The sequence below is a fragment of the Aplysia californica genome, unplaced genomic scaffold (assembly GCF_000002075.1).
Source record: "Aplysia californica isolate F4 #8 unplaced genomic scaffold, AplCal3.0 scaffold00168, whole genome shotgun sequence".
Taxonomy (NCBI): domain Eukaryota; kingdom Metazoa; phylum Mollusca; class Gastropoda; order Aplysiida; family Aplysiidae; genus Aplysia; species Aplysia californica.
This window is the reverse complement of record NW_004797438.1, coordinates 500103-512678: the sequence shown is the minus strand read 5'-3', so window position 1 is coordinate 512678 and position 12576 is coordinate 500103.

Below are 12576 nucleotides of genomic sequence, written 5' to 3'. Positions count from 1 at the left end.
GGTAGGTAGGTAGGTAGGTAGGTAGGTAGGTAGGTAGGTAGGTAGGTAGGTAGGTAGGTAGGTAGGTAGGTAGGTAGGTAGGTAAGTAGGTAGGTCGGTCGGTCGGTAGGTCGGTCGGTCGGTAGATAGGCAGGCAGATCGGTTGGTAGGTAGGTAGGTCGGTGGGAAGGTAGGTAGGTAGGTAGGTAGGTAGGTAAGTAGGTAGGTAGGTAGGTAGGTCGGTAGGTAGGTAGGTAGGTAGGTAGGTAGGTAGGTAGGTAGGTAGGTAGGTAGGTTGGTAGAAAACAGAAGACCATGGTTGTAGGTGAATCTATACTATTACCAGCAGACCTGGGGTAGGTAGGTAGGTAAGTAGGTAGGTAAGTAGGTAGGTAGGTAGGTAGGTAGGTAGATAGGTAGGTAGGTAGGTAGGTAGGTAGGTAGGTAGGTAGGTAGGTAGGTAGGTAGGTAGGTAGGTAGGTAGGTAGGTAGAAAACAAAATACCATTGTTGTAGGTGAATCAGTGGGAGGTTTGTAGGTTGGTAATGCAGCTGTTGAGTTGGATAGACGGGTAGATAAGGGATGGATAAGCAATTAATGAATGTGAGCCGTGTGTTATTACATAGGCAAAAGAGTATGTGAGTAGGTAGAAGAAGTGCAGGTAGTTGTGTATATTAACAGTCTCTCTCTTTCTATCTCGCTATTTCTCTCTCTCTCTCTCTCTCTCTCTCTCTCTCTCTCTCTCTCTCTCTCTCTCTCTCTCTATTATAGATAGATAGATAGATAGGGGGCTCTCGTGGCCTAGAGGTTAAGGTGTTGGCCTCTCATTCAAAGGTCCCGGGTTCGAATCCGGGTAGCGACCGAAAAATGTTCTTCTCTAAAATTGTCTCCTTTCACCTCCTTTCCTGCTCTCTAGCAATGTTCTGTTGTCTGCTTTCATTTCCACTTTCTGCCCCCACCCCCTCACCTCCTTTGCCCCCTCCTCTGGGCTCCTGACTCTGTCTGCAGCCTTTCTACTGCTACACCTTGGCTCCTCTTTACTGCTGTCTTTCTGCCACTCCCCTGATCTTCTGGTAGGAAAGATCTACACCTAGCCTTCTCGGACAAGGGCGAAAAATCTCGGAGGGCCCGTGTGCAAGTTGCGCACGTTAAAGATCCCTTGGTGGTCTAAAATCGATAAGAGTAGGCTTCGGCCGCCACCCGGTCAAAATTCCAAATTTCCTACCAACTGAAAATATTAGGTGTGTCCCGCGCGCTCATATGACCTATGCAGTTGCGAGCGCCGTAAAACACTTTACAAAAACAAAACAAAATAGATAGATAGATAGATAGATAGATAGATAGATAGATAGATAGATAGATAGATAGATAGATAGATAGATAGATAGATAGATAGATAGATAGATATAGATATCGCTAGCCGCTTGATTCAACTGCTTAAGTGACAAAGAATTTTCGAAAATCACTTTTTGATCCTTTTACGTAGTACATCCATTGATACACCTTAAGTTAAAATCCCGATTTTGAAAGAAAACTGAAAAGTGTTTCCATCATTCAGTAAAGCAATCGCCTATATCACAACAGTCCCCAATTTCAAGGCGATTCAACCGCCCAAGTGCCAGTTTTGCAGCCCGGTGGCAATTGAGCGGTTGAGTCAGGCAGATTCAGTGACTTGTTGGGGTGTTCACCTGTCGCGTAGGCAGCGTGACCCACTCGACTGGTGGTCTTTGTCAAAACAGACTGATATTTACATCAAAACAACCTTTGCTAATTTCGGCTCAGTTGTAACCCCGTCGATGGCCAGAAGATTTTGTCGAGGCAGTTTGCGTGATCTATCACTAGGTTTGGTAGTGTAGTTGAGAAAGGGCCAGATGGCATCAACGAATATGTTTATACTACGGTAACTCAATCAAGTCGGTAAATTATTGTTGCAAAAGCTACTGACGAATTTATTTTCAAAGTCTATAATTGAAAGCTAAGGGGCGCTTTTTTCACATTCGGTACAACTATTGGAAAATATTTTTGTCGCGACTTTTCGCGCTTCTTAATTTACTTTAAGTGTACGCCCACTCTTATTTCACTAATTAGTTAATCAGTGTCGGGTAGATGATACTTAATTTGTCATTCAAAAAAAAAGCTAACTCATAAACGTATTCGCCCCGAAAATTCTCTTTTCAACAAACCTTTAACTTCAACTCTCCATCTGTACACTTCAATTAGAAATAAATCAGTGGCCTCGGTGGCCCAGTGGTTAGGCTTCCGGACTCGTAATTGTGAGATTGCAGATTCGGGGGTTCGAGCCTCAGCTCGGTCCGACGTTTTGTCCTTGGGAAAGGCACTTTACACGAACTTCCCACTTGGCTCGGTCCTATCGGAAATGGACGTAAAACTAGGAGGCCCCCATAAATACTTAATAGTGTTGATAGGCGCGTTAAACCCATACCATTTCACCATTTTAGAAATAAATCTATGCAAAGCAATGAGTTTGTATACAACTGCCCTAACACATTGGTTATTCCTGACTATATGCAAAGACAGTTTACTTGACTTGGGGATGGGAGCTTCACGATAGTCATAATAATTACCAGAGAGCAGAAGAGGACAAGCAATTTTGTGATAAGTAATTCTTCGACAAACTTTACGAAATTGATTTCCCATTACTAGTACTGCAGACAGAATACAGGCAAAATCTATCTTGACTATCACTTTCAAAGCCTCTGAGGCCTTTACAGAGAGTACCAAAGAAAACGGAAAGAGTCACACATTGTCCCAGACGACTTTGGAGAGATGTTGAAAAAGAGCAACCTGTTGGTATATGTGTTGGAAGGATCAATGTGATGTATGCAAGGTAGGAGAAAGAATCTAACATGAAGCTTTCACAAAACCCAGTGGATGGGACCAGATTATGTCTAGATCTAGTGTGCAGCAACTTGGAAACGGATTTGTTGTTAGTACGGTGTTGAACGCATCTGCAGCACTACAAAACAGGACCAAATTAACTGTCTGTATTTTTTTAAATTTGGTAACCAAAGATGTGAAGTGTCACGTTTGTCTCCAAAGAGAAGGACCATCGATTGCCAATGAAATATCTTCTTGTGTCAGTAACTTCCTGGAGGATCCTACCGACAATATGTGTAATGAATATGCCACGTTCATTATATACAAAGATAGCTGTACTTATCAGACCGCAAATCTGTCTTGCCAAATGCAATCAGTGACATTTGTATCAGATAAAGCAAATAAACTCAAATATCTTGAAAAGGAACAAACGCAAATGGAAGTGGACAGCACACACGGTGTAATCGAAAGGTCCCTAAAAAATTATCTGGTCTACGTGCTCATGAATAATCTTGAACGGTTTTAAGGAAGCATGACAAAATCCCCCCACCCTCCACCCCCTTTGATGTTTGATTTCTGGACCATTTAGACCTGCACCCCCCCCCCCCCCCCCCCCCAGGGGGGAAGATTTAAAGGATATCGAAAAGGGGGAAAGACAATTTGTTTTAACAGGATAGCAATTTTAAGGGCACGAATGATTTATCAATGTCCTGCTCATACTGTGGCGGAACAACATGGGAACTACTGCTTTTTCTTTCCTCATCTTGACTATCGTCATGTTTCCTCTATTTCTTTTGTATGTTTGTCAATCTGTTGTGAACCGCTATTTCCGGGGTGCCTTGATAGTCGAAGCAGGGCTAGACAGGTAAGCAGAGTAAGCTTGATTCTCTGTATGGACTTCTCTGTTGACATCCACCCCCTTCGCCTTCATATGACCTTACTATGCAGTTTAGAACTCGGTAAAACCTTACCAAAACAGACCTGGCTGAAATAAAAACGACCCCATTATCATAAACGTTCGTTGCCTTTGGTACACATAGAACAAAACATCCAGTACAAATCTAATTTCTTGAAAATGATCATTCATCCATGTTTCTTGTTACATCTGCGTCTTCAAATTTCCTTATAAACGAAGCTTTGCAGTTTCCCACAGTAGATTTGGATAGCCTTCTCTTTCTTTATAGCTAGTTCACTTTCGCGTGACAGCAGTTAAAACAAGATAAAGTTAGATCGCTCTGTTTAATCTTCGTTGGTCTTAGCATACAATTCCAAAAGTTGCATGACAAGCAACAAAATCTCATTAAAGGTCACTGCAAACTAAGGTTCTGGCATGTTTTCTTTGATGTAAGACTAAAGCAGGTTCTGAAAAATAGAGGGATGTACAGCATACATTTAAATGACAAATATTAATAAGTTGCCAATTTTCCTCAACACCACACTCAAACGTTCGACAAAGAAACGTAATTCAAGAGACGGGGTGAGTAATTTTCGAGACTCTTGTGGAGAACGTAGAGATGTCTTGACATTGGGGCGAGGAAATCGGCAAGCTTACACTGGAATTTGGGGGCAGGGTGATGTGGCTGTCTGAAAATGAGCAATTTGTAGGCATGGTTACTGTAAGTCCTTTATTTTTAGCGATCCTGTGCATGCATCCAAAGAGCGGTTTTTAATATTGGGCCCAAAGAGAAACATTTCTTTATTACTGGATCTAGATTTTTTAAAGACTGGCCTGCAGAAGTGCTATACAAAGTTCAGTGGGCGTAAGTAACTTAATAAATTAGCTTCAAATTTTGACGCGGTCAGGCGAAAAAGAACAAGCTATAGTTTCTAATATATTGAAATGCGCTGGATTGCATATTAAGATTGGGGAGGACAGTGTCTTAATCTAAACTGTCCTTTGCTGAAGCCGTATTTTCCCATCTTTCTTCAGATTTTTGTAATGTTTCCTCGGTATAATAAATACGAGTATTATAGCATACTTGCCTTGAAACATTATCTTTCGAGTCCCTTTTAGTGTTTTATTACTCCATACAAGCTGCTTTGTCTAAAAGTGTCTCTGCATAAAACAAACTTTTTGCTATAGCTTTTAGATTTAGTTTCTCTGTAGGTAGGCCTTTACTCATAGGGATTTTCTACTCTTGGTTGAAAAGGACAGTCGGGTCAAGCGGTGTTTTTATCTCTGAGCACTTCGCGGGTCCGTGCGAACTCATGGTCATGTCAGCTGCTGTGTTGTGAGTTAATTGAGTGTTCGGAGTGTCACTACATGCCCCCCCCCTCCACCAGCGTTGACATGACAAAGGTTCTAGAACCGGGGAGGGGGCTCACGATACGTCCAGAACGTGTGACCTTCTAGCCTGCTTGTTGTGGCTCCGGTAAAGTAACAGGAGCTGATTGAATAGCTTGGCTAGGCTGAACTCTTAGTATAAGTTGCGTTTGGATTCACAAGTGATGAAGATGGAGGTTACCTACGTCTTGGTGCCTGAGCAACGTACAGTTTGCGACAGATCCACGACAGCTGGTTTCAGTCGGTCGACAGAGACGTGTTCCGCGTGACCACTTAGATTGACAAGAAAGGTTTTGTCTTACCTTTCTAAAACCTTGTATGGACCAGTGTACAGGCACTGTAGGGGTTTTTGGTGAGCATCGCAACGAATGAACACGACCTTGGCTGTGTCTAGTGACGAGTGGATGTTGGAGGTAGGTGCACAGTCCAGTGATGTCGCCTTGGCTAATTGTGACAGCATTTGGGATTATAAGTTGGCGGGGATGCGTGACTAGTCGAATGGTGAAGTGTCACTGGTAAAAAATTCTCCCGGTACTCGGAGGGGTTCTCCATACACTAGCTCCGCGACAGAAGTTTCCAGGTCCTCTTTTGGGGCAGTTCTAAAAACCGAACAGTACCCATCCCAGTCCATCGAGCCTGTTCAGGCTTTGGTGTCTTGCTTTGAGAGAACTCTAAAGCCCCTGTTACACGCAACGATATATTGTGTCAGATTCATCGTATGCGAAAACTGTTCGTTTTATCGAGCTGTGTAGTACGTTTAGACGTTCCAATCCATCGTCCAGTTTTCTTTTGATAAGGGAGATTCCTAGTCATTGACTTGACTGCAGATGTGTAACGCACCGGGTGACCTTGATACACAACTTCACCATTGACAATCAAGTAAATAATAAAACTGCTAAAATGTAAATAATAACGCATCAAATCAAGTTCCACGCGAGCAGCTTTACTTATTTTGAGACGCTGATTCCGAATATGAAATCAGTTTTTACCTGTGATTATTATTTTTTAAATTTTGAGCCCTATTGAATCCCTGTGGTCTGGGTAAAGGACCTACAAGATCGACATGAACGAGACTGAAACTCTTTTCAGGCACAGAAATCTTCTCAATGGGTGCCTTGGTATGCTTTTGCCCTTTTGAAGCTTGGCAGTCCGTACATTCCTTGACCCACTTGCTGACTTCTTCCTTCCTTAGCCCATGCCAAACAAATCTCTGAGATATCAGGCAGACTGAAGCCTTCCTTCCTGGGTGGGAGAGGCTATGAAACAAATCGAAGACCTGTCGACGAAATGCTGGAGGTACAATGAGGTACAATTGGTCTAGGATGTCCAGTCGAAATGTCACACAGCAGTTCTGATCCTCCGGGTTCGATAGCCATTGGAACTGCGCACAATCCTAGAGAAGAGGCGCTGCCGTCTTGAAAAGAGATGTCAATTCATTGGGCTTCAGCCATTGCTTTATAGTCCAGTTCCGATGTGGTCTGGAAATGGCTCGGGACAAATAGTCTGCAACAACGTTCTCCTTCCCTGAAATGTGCCGTTTGTCCGTGGTGAATTCTGAGATAAATGTCGGGTGACGTGGCTGGCGAGCTGACCAGGATGGGGATAACTTGGACATGGCGTCCACCAGAGGCTTATGATCGGTGAATGCTGTGAAGCACCTACCCTCAAGCAAAAATCGGAAGCGACGGACGGCAAGATAGAGTCCTAATAACTCCCGATCATATGTGCTGTACCGTTGCTCTGGCTCTCAAAGTTATCTCCTGAAAAATGCTAAAGGCAAAGGTTGCCAGGCATCATCGACATATTGTTTGAAGACAGCGCCAACTGCGTGATCTGACGCGTCGGTGGTTAAGACGATGGGAACGTGTGTTCTGGGATGCGAGAGGAGAGTGCAGTCGGCAAGCATGCTTTTGCTGGCCAGGAAGGCTGTAGTCATCTGTTCTGTTCAGCAAAGTTTTGCTTTCTTCTTTTCTCCCTTCAGAGCTTCGTAAAGAGGGCGTTGTACTGATGCAGCTCGAGGTAGAAAGCGATGGTAGAAGTAGATCATTGCCATAAGTTCTTGGAGCGCTTTGTAGGTGGTTGACTGTGGGAATTCTTCTTATAGTTTTGACGATAGCTAGTTTGTCGGGGGTAGTCGACGTGCTTTGGCATGTACGGGAGGACAAGTGGTGGGGATGAAATGAGAAATACCGTGCTTCACTTCGGAGGCCGAAAAGGTTGACTCGAGGATTTGGGGAAACTCTGTTAAATATCTTCCTAAATGTGTTGCTTTCTGGGTCTAACTGATAGTACATGGGTCTACTTTGAAAGATGGAGCCTCTGTCAGTTTCTGACCACGAATGTCTACCAGTAGGTTGTGGTGGCGAAGAAAGTCAGCGCAAAGTAGAGCCCGCTTTACATCGGCGATGACAAGCCTGGCGTCGAAAGCATTGTTTTGGAAACGAATGGTGGTGTTGAGCGCTCCATATGTATTGATTGTGCTACCATTTGCGGCTAAAAGTGGAGAGCCTCAAGTGTTCGCCTGTTTGTACCGCCATGTTGCTGGAAGAACCGAAACCTGGGCTCCCGTATCGATGATGTAACGGCGGCCAGAGACAGAGTCCATGATAATCAATTGAGCTTTTAGTGGGCCAACAGAAGGTTCTGAAACCAGACTGAATTCTGCTGACCCACCTACAGATGTTTCTCTGAACCTCAGATGTTTGATCCGAATCTATGGTGGTATAAACATAGACCTGTTGACTGGGAAGATCTGGGCTTGCTAGCAGCCGTTGTGCGATCGACGGCCAGTAGTGTCGTAGGTGGAGCAACGGCAGGGAATAATTTGTCGGCCTCTTGTGCTAACGTGCGGCGGTCGAAATGGTCGAATATTGCGTCGTGGTTAGGCTCTCGGACTCGCAAACGTAAGGTCGTGGGTTCGAATCCCGTCAGGGGCCCGACGTGGTGTCCTTGGCAAAGGCACTTTACACGAATTTTCTTCACTTCACCCAGGTGGGATGGGTACCAGGCTATAGACAGCGACAGATCTTGTCAGTTTGTTAGTGTTTGAGCGTTTAATCAGCTGCTTGCACTGTATGCTTCCCGGGAAGCTGAGAATGTTTCGGAGGGTACTATGGTCGGCTGGGGTAATAATATAGTGTAAAGCGCATAGAGCTTGCTGTTGAGTAGGGGTATTCGCTATACAAATGCTATTTATTATCTATTATTATTATAATGTTGCCGGGGAGGAGGGGGGGGCTCTCGCGTGTTCAGGCAACTGAAAAGGAAGCACGGTTCGTGCACTCCCAGTAGGCTTAACAAGGAGTCCATTAACTTTGACGGCTTACGGTCTCCTAACCCCTGTAGTTTAAAGAGCGCTGATGCTCTTTCCGTATCAGACAAACTAGATGCCGACAACAAACATGTTTTCAGCAGGCTGTATTAGTTGTCCTCTGGAGGGTTGGTTATTATCAAAAGTGCCAGAGTAACTGTGTTGTTGTCGAGGGCGGCAACAACATGGTAGTATTTAGTTTTGTCTTGAGTGATATTCCGCAGAGCGAATTGCGCTTAAGTTTGGGCGAACCAAGCTTCCGGCCCGGCTGTCCAAAATGTAGGTAGTTTAATCGAAACTACACTTACTTGGCGATCTGGTCACACATTTTAAAGGGATGGTAAGGGCTGTGACGAAAACGTAAATCCGCTCAAATGTGATTCAACATATATCATCCAAGATAGAACACACAAAATTTAAATTGCGTTTCAACTTGTAGGGGTCACGAATGTAAGTAGGTCTGTACTCACCGGAATTTTCTACTCGACTGGCTGTGTAGGACAGTCGGGTCAGGCGGTGTTTTCATCTTTGAGCACTTCGCAGGTCCGTGCGAAGTCATGGTCATGTCAGCTGCTGTGTTGTTAGTTAATTGAGTGTTCGTTGAGTCACTACATCTCATTGGTCTATTTATAACATACAGACAACCCCACCTTTGTTGGACTCGCTTAAGTTGATTTTCGGTTAAGTTTATCTTTTTCTCGTGTCCCAGCGCCTGTTCTTCTTTACCAGTCCCAACAGTGATGTTGAACTCGGACCCCATAATGTTACTGTTTCTTGGAATGCTCCACCCAACTGCAGTGGAAGGACCGGTTCTTCCATATTGCACAACTAAAAATGACAATTGTACCAGTAGAAGGGCCCGTGTTCACTGCAGCACAACTTGTTACTCACACTGCTATGGTCAACACGTGGATTCAACGAAATGTGAGGTCAGGCCCGACGACTTCGTTATATCCGAGTTTCACTGTACATTCTTTTGCACCATATTAGGTTTATACACAGACAAAAACTCATTTACAATACTCTAGTGTACACAAATCAATCCCCTTCCCTCGAAAACAACAAAGAAACAAAATACGCCAATCCTTTTCTGGACCATATTGTAACACTTTTAATGCGGCCAATTGTCGACAAGCTGTTGTAAACGTACTTAACCTAGAAACCATCAGTTGTACCTACATTTTGTTTCTTCTTGCTTTGTTTCAATATTTTAAGAAAATTTAAAAAATTGGTAAGTGTTTTACGGCGCTCGCAACTGCATAAGGTCATATGAGCGCGCGGGACACACCAAACATTTTCAGTTGGTAGGAAATTTTGAATTTTGCGCGGGTGGCAGCCGAAGCCTATTCTTATCGATTTAAGACGACCAAGCCCAACTTGCAAACGGGACGTCCGAGATTTTTCGCCCTTTTCCGAGAAGGCTAAGTGTAGATCTTTCCTACCAGAAGATCAGGGGTGTGACTGAAAGACAGCAGTAAGAAGAACCCAAGGAGTAGCAGTAGAACGGTTGCAGAAAGAGTCAGGAGACCAGAGTGGAGGGCAAAGGAGGTGAGGGGGTAGGTGCAGAAAGTGGAGACGAAAGCAGATGACAGAACCTTAATGGAGAGCAGGAAAGGAGGTGAAAAGAGACAATTTTAGAGAAGAATTTTTTCCGTCGCTTCCTGGATTCGAACCCGGGACCTTTGAATGAGAGACGAACACCTTAACCTCAAGGCCACTAGAGCCTCCTGTTTCAACATTTAGAATGATGAGAGTACCGACAAAACATTTCTTAAGCACAAAATACAACTGATACCACAGATTAAGAAGCAGCAGTTGTTTGTTAAATATTTTTTTAAAGGCTGAGTGTTGTTTTAACAGCTGGCCAACGCAATAACGGCCCGCATAAACTGGTAGACATCCAGTCGTCAAGCCAAGTACAATCGAACCTCGTTGAACCGCCCCACATTATACCGTCTGTCCCGCTAACCGTCAGGTTTTGCCAATGTACGAAAAGGAACGCATATAGCCTATAAACAGAGTGTTTGCGCCTTTACATCACCATCTTTCAACAGTCTGTGTTGTACGGTCTTTATTAAACTAATGTATATTTGTCCCGCTGTTCGAAACTCTCGGGGGTCTCGTGTGCAAGTTGCCCTCGTTAAAGATCCCTTGGTGGTCCAAAATCGATAATACGGGGTGCCCATTGGGTGGGGGATCGTGTCGGGTCAGTTTGCTAACCAGATTGAGAGCGCAAAGAGGCTATCGTGGCACCCGCCGATCGACCTCTAAGTGCGTAACTGTTTCTCTCCCCCCCCCCCAAAAAAAAAACAACAACAACAACAAACAAACAAACAAACGAACGAACAAAACAAAATGAAAACAATCACCAATAGATGATGTATTGAAAAAAAAAAGAAATCACTGAACTGCATGACAGAAGCAGTGTTGAGTTGTTTAAATTCCTTCGCGCAATAGAAAATGTAGACCATAGATAGCATTTGTATAGCGCAAATCCCCGCTCAACAGCAAGCTCTATGCACTTCACAATCTATACTATTGCCCCAGCAGACCTGAGAGCATTCTGAAAGCATACAGTGCAATCAGCCATTTATAGGCGCTAAAACACTAACATACTGACGAGATTTTTCGCTGTCTATGGCCGGGTACCCATTCCCACCAGGGTGAAGTGAGGAAACTTCGTGTAAAGTGCCTTTCCCAAGGACACTACGTCGAGCCCGCGGCTCGAACCCCCGAACCCGCAACCTCGTGATTACGAGTCCGGTAGCCTAACCACAAGGCCACCGATGCCACAAAATGTGTACAAAACACAGGTAAATGCAGTGCATATTAGATATATAGCAAGCTCAGCACTAATTGCAGTCTGGCTATGGTTTCATTTATATAACCTATACATTACATCATACATTTTAGACACGAGCAAGGTTACAAAAGCAGCCTATCTTTGGTAGCTCCCAACCCTCATCATCCCATAACAATATTATGCTGATGCTATATTACTATGGATGCATACAGGCTTAGATCCATGAATGTTCATGTTTGATATCTAAAATCAGTGAGTCAAGGGAGTGAAAGTCTGAAAGTAGTACCTCAGATTAGCAGATCTATCTTGGATTTTGTGATGTTTAAGTAAGTAATTACACACAAAGGCGAGGCAAAATAGCAGCAGTTAGATCTGATATTATTTAACTGAAAAGTAGACCAGACTCCTATTCTTTTCGAATATTTTCTTCAAAACATAGACCTGGCTCTAATCTGTTTAAATTCTTATCAATCTTATTCTTACCAGTGAAAAGAAAGAGAGGTTCCTTTGGAGGCTTTCTTGGTACACTGATAGGCACATCAGTGTTGCACCATCGATCTTCTGGTCTCGTTTTCTTCAGTCTTCCACTTCCAGACTAGGCTAGATCTAGGTCTAGATCTAATCAGACTTTTGCAGGAGATGAATTTACTGTGAGAAAGTCTCTAAGGCTGTAAGACGTTGATCCAGAAAGGGACTAGAGGTTTCACACGTTTTGACTTTTAAGAGAATCTCTTTGGATTAAAACACAACGTTAGAATCTAATAAAACACTTTCCTCGATAAGAGCTGAGACACGTCCATTCACACATAAACAATTTTTTTTTTTTTGCCAACGCGAAAATGGCCGCCAACAAACTCAAAATTTTTACTGTCTCTGGCGGCACCGCGCGCAGCACGCCCAGCGGAACATACAAAATGGCCGCCAACCATGGTCACCCAGCACGAACTGCGGTTGTTGTTGTGTTTTTTTTTTTGGGGGGGGGGTGTTTTTTTACAAAGGATATAAACTAGGGCTGGGCAGTGGGCTATGGTGTGGGAGGGAATTGTGCCCCCCAAAAAACCCACAAAAAACAGTAGGGGGTGAAGGTGGTGAGGCGGGCCTGGGGGAGTAAGATGGATGGAGAAAAGGTAAAAGAGGGGGGAGAGAGAGAGAGAGAGAGAGAGAGAGAGAGAGAGAGAGAGAGAGAGAGAGAGAGAGAGAGAGAGAGAGAGGGGGGGAGAAGGGGGGGAGAACGAGAAAGAGAGAGAGAGCGAGCGAGAAAGAGAGAAAGAGAAAGAGAGAGAGAGAAAGAGTGTGAGAGTGTGTGTTTGTGTGTGTGTGTGTGTGTGTGTGTGTGTGTGTGTGTGTGTGTGTGTGTGTGTG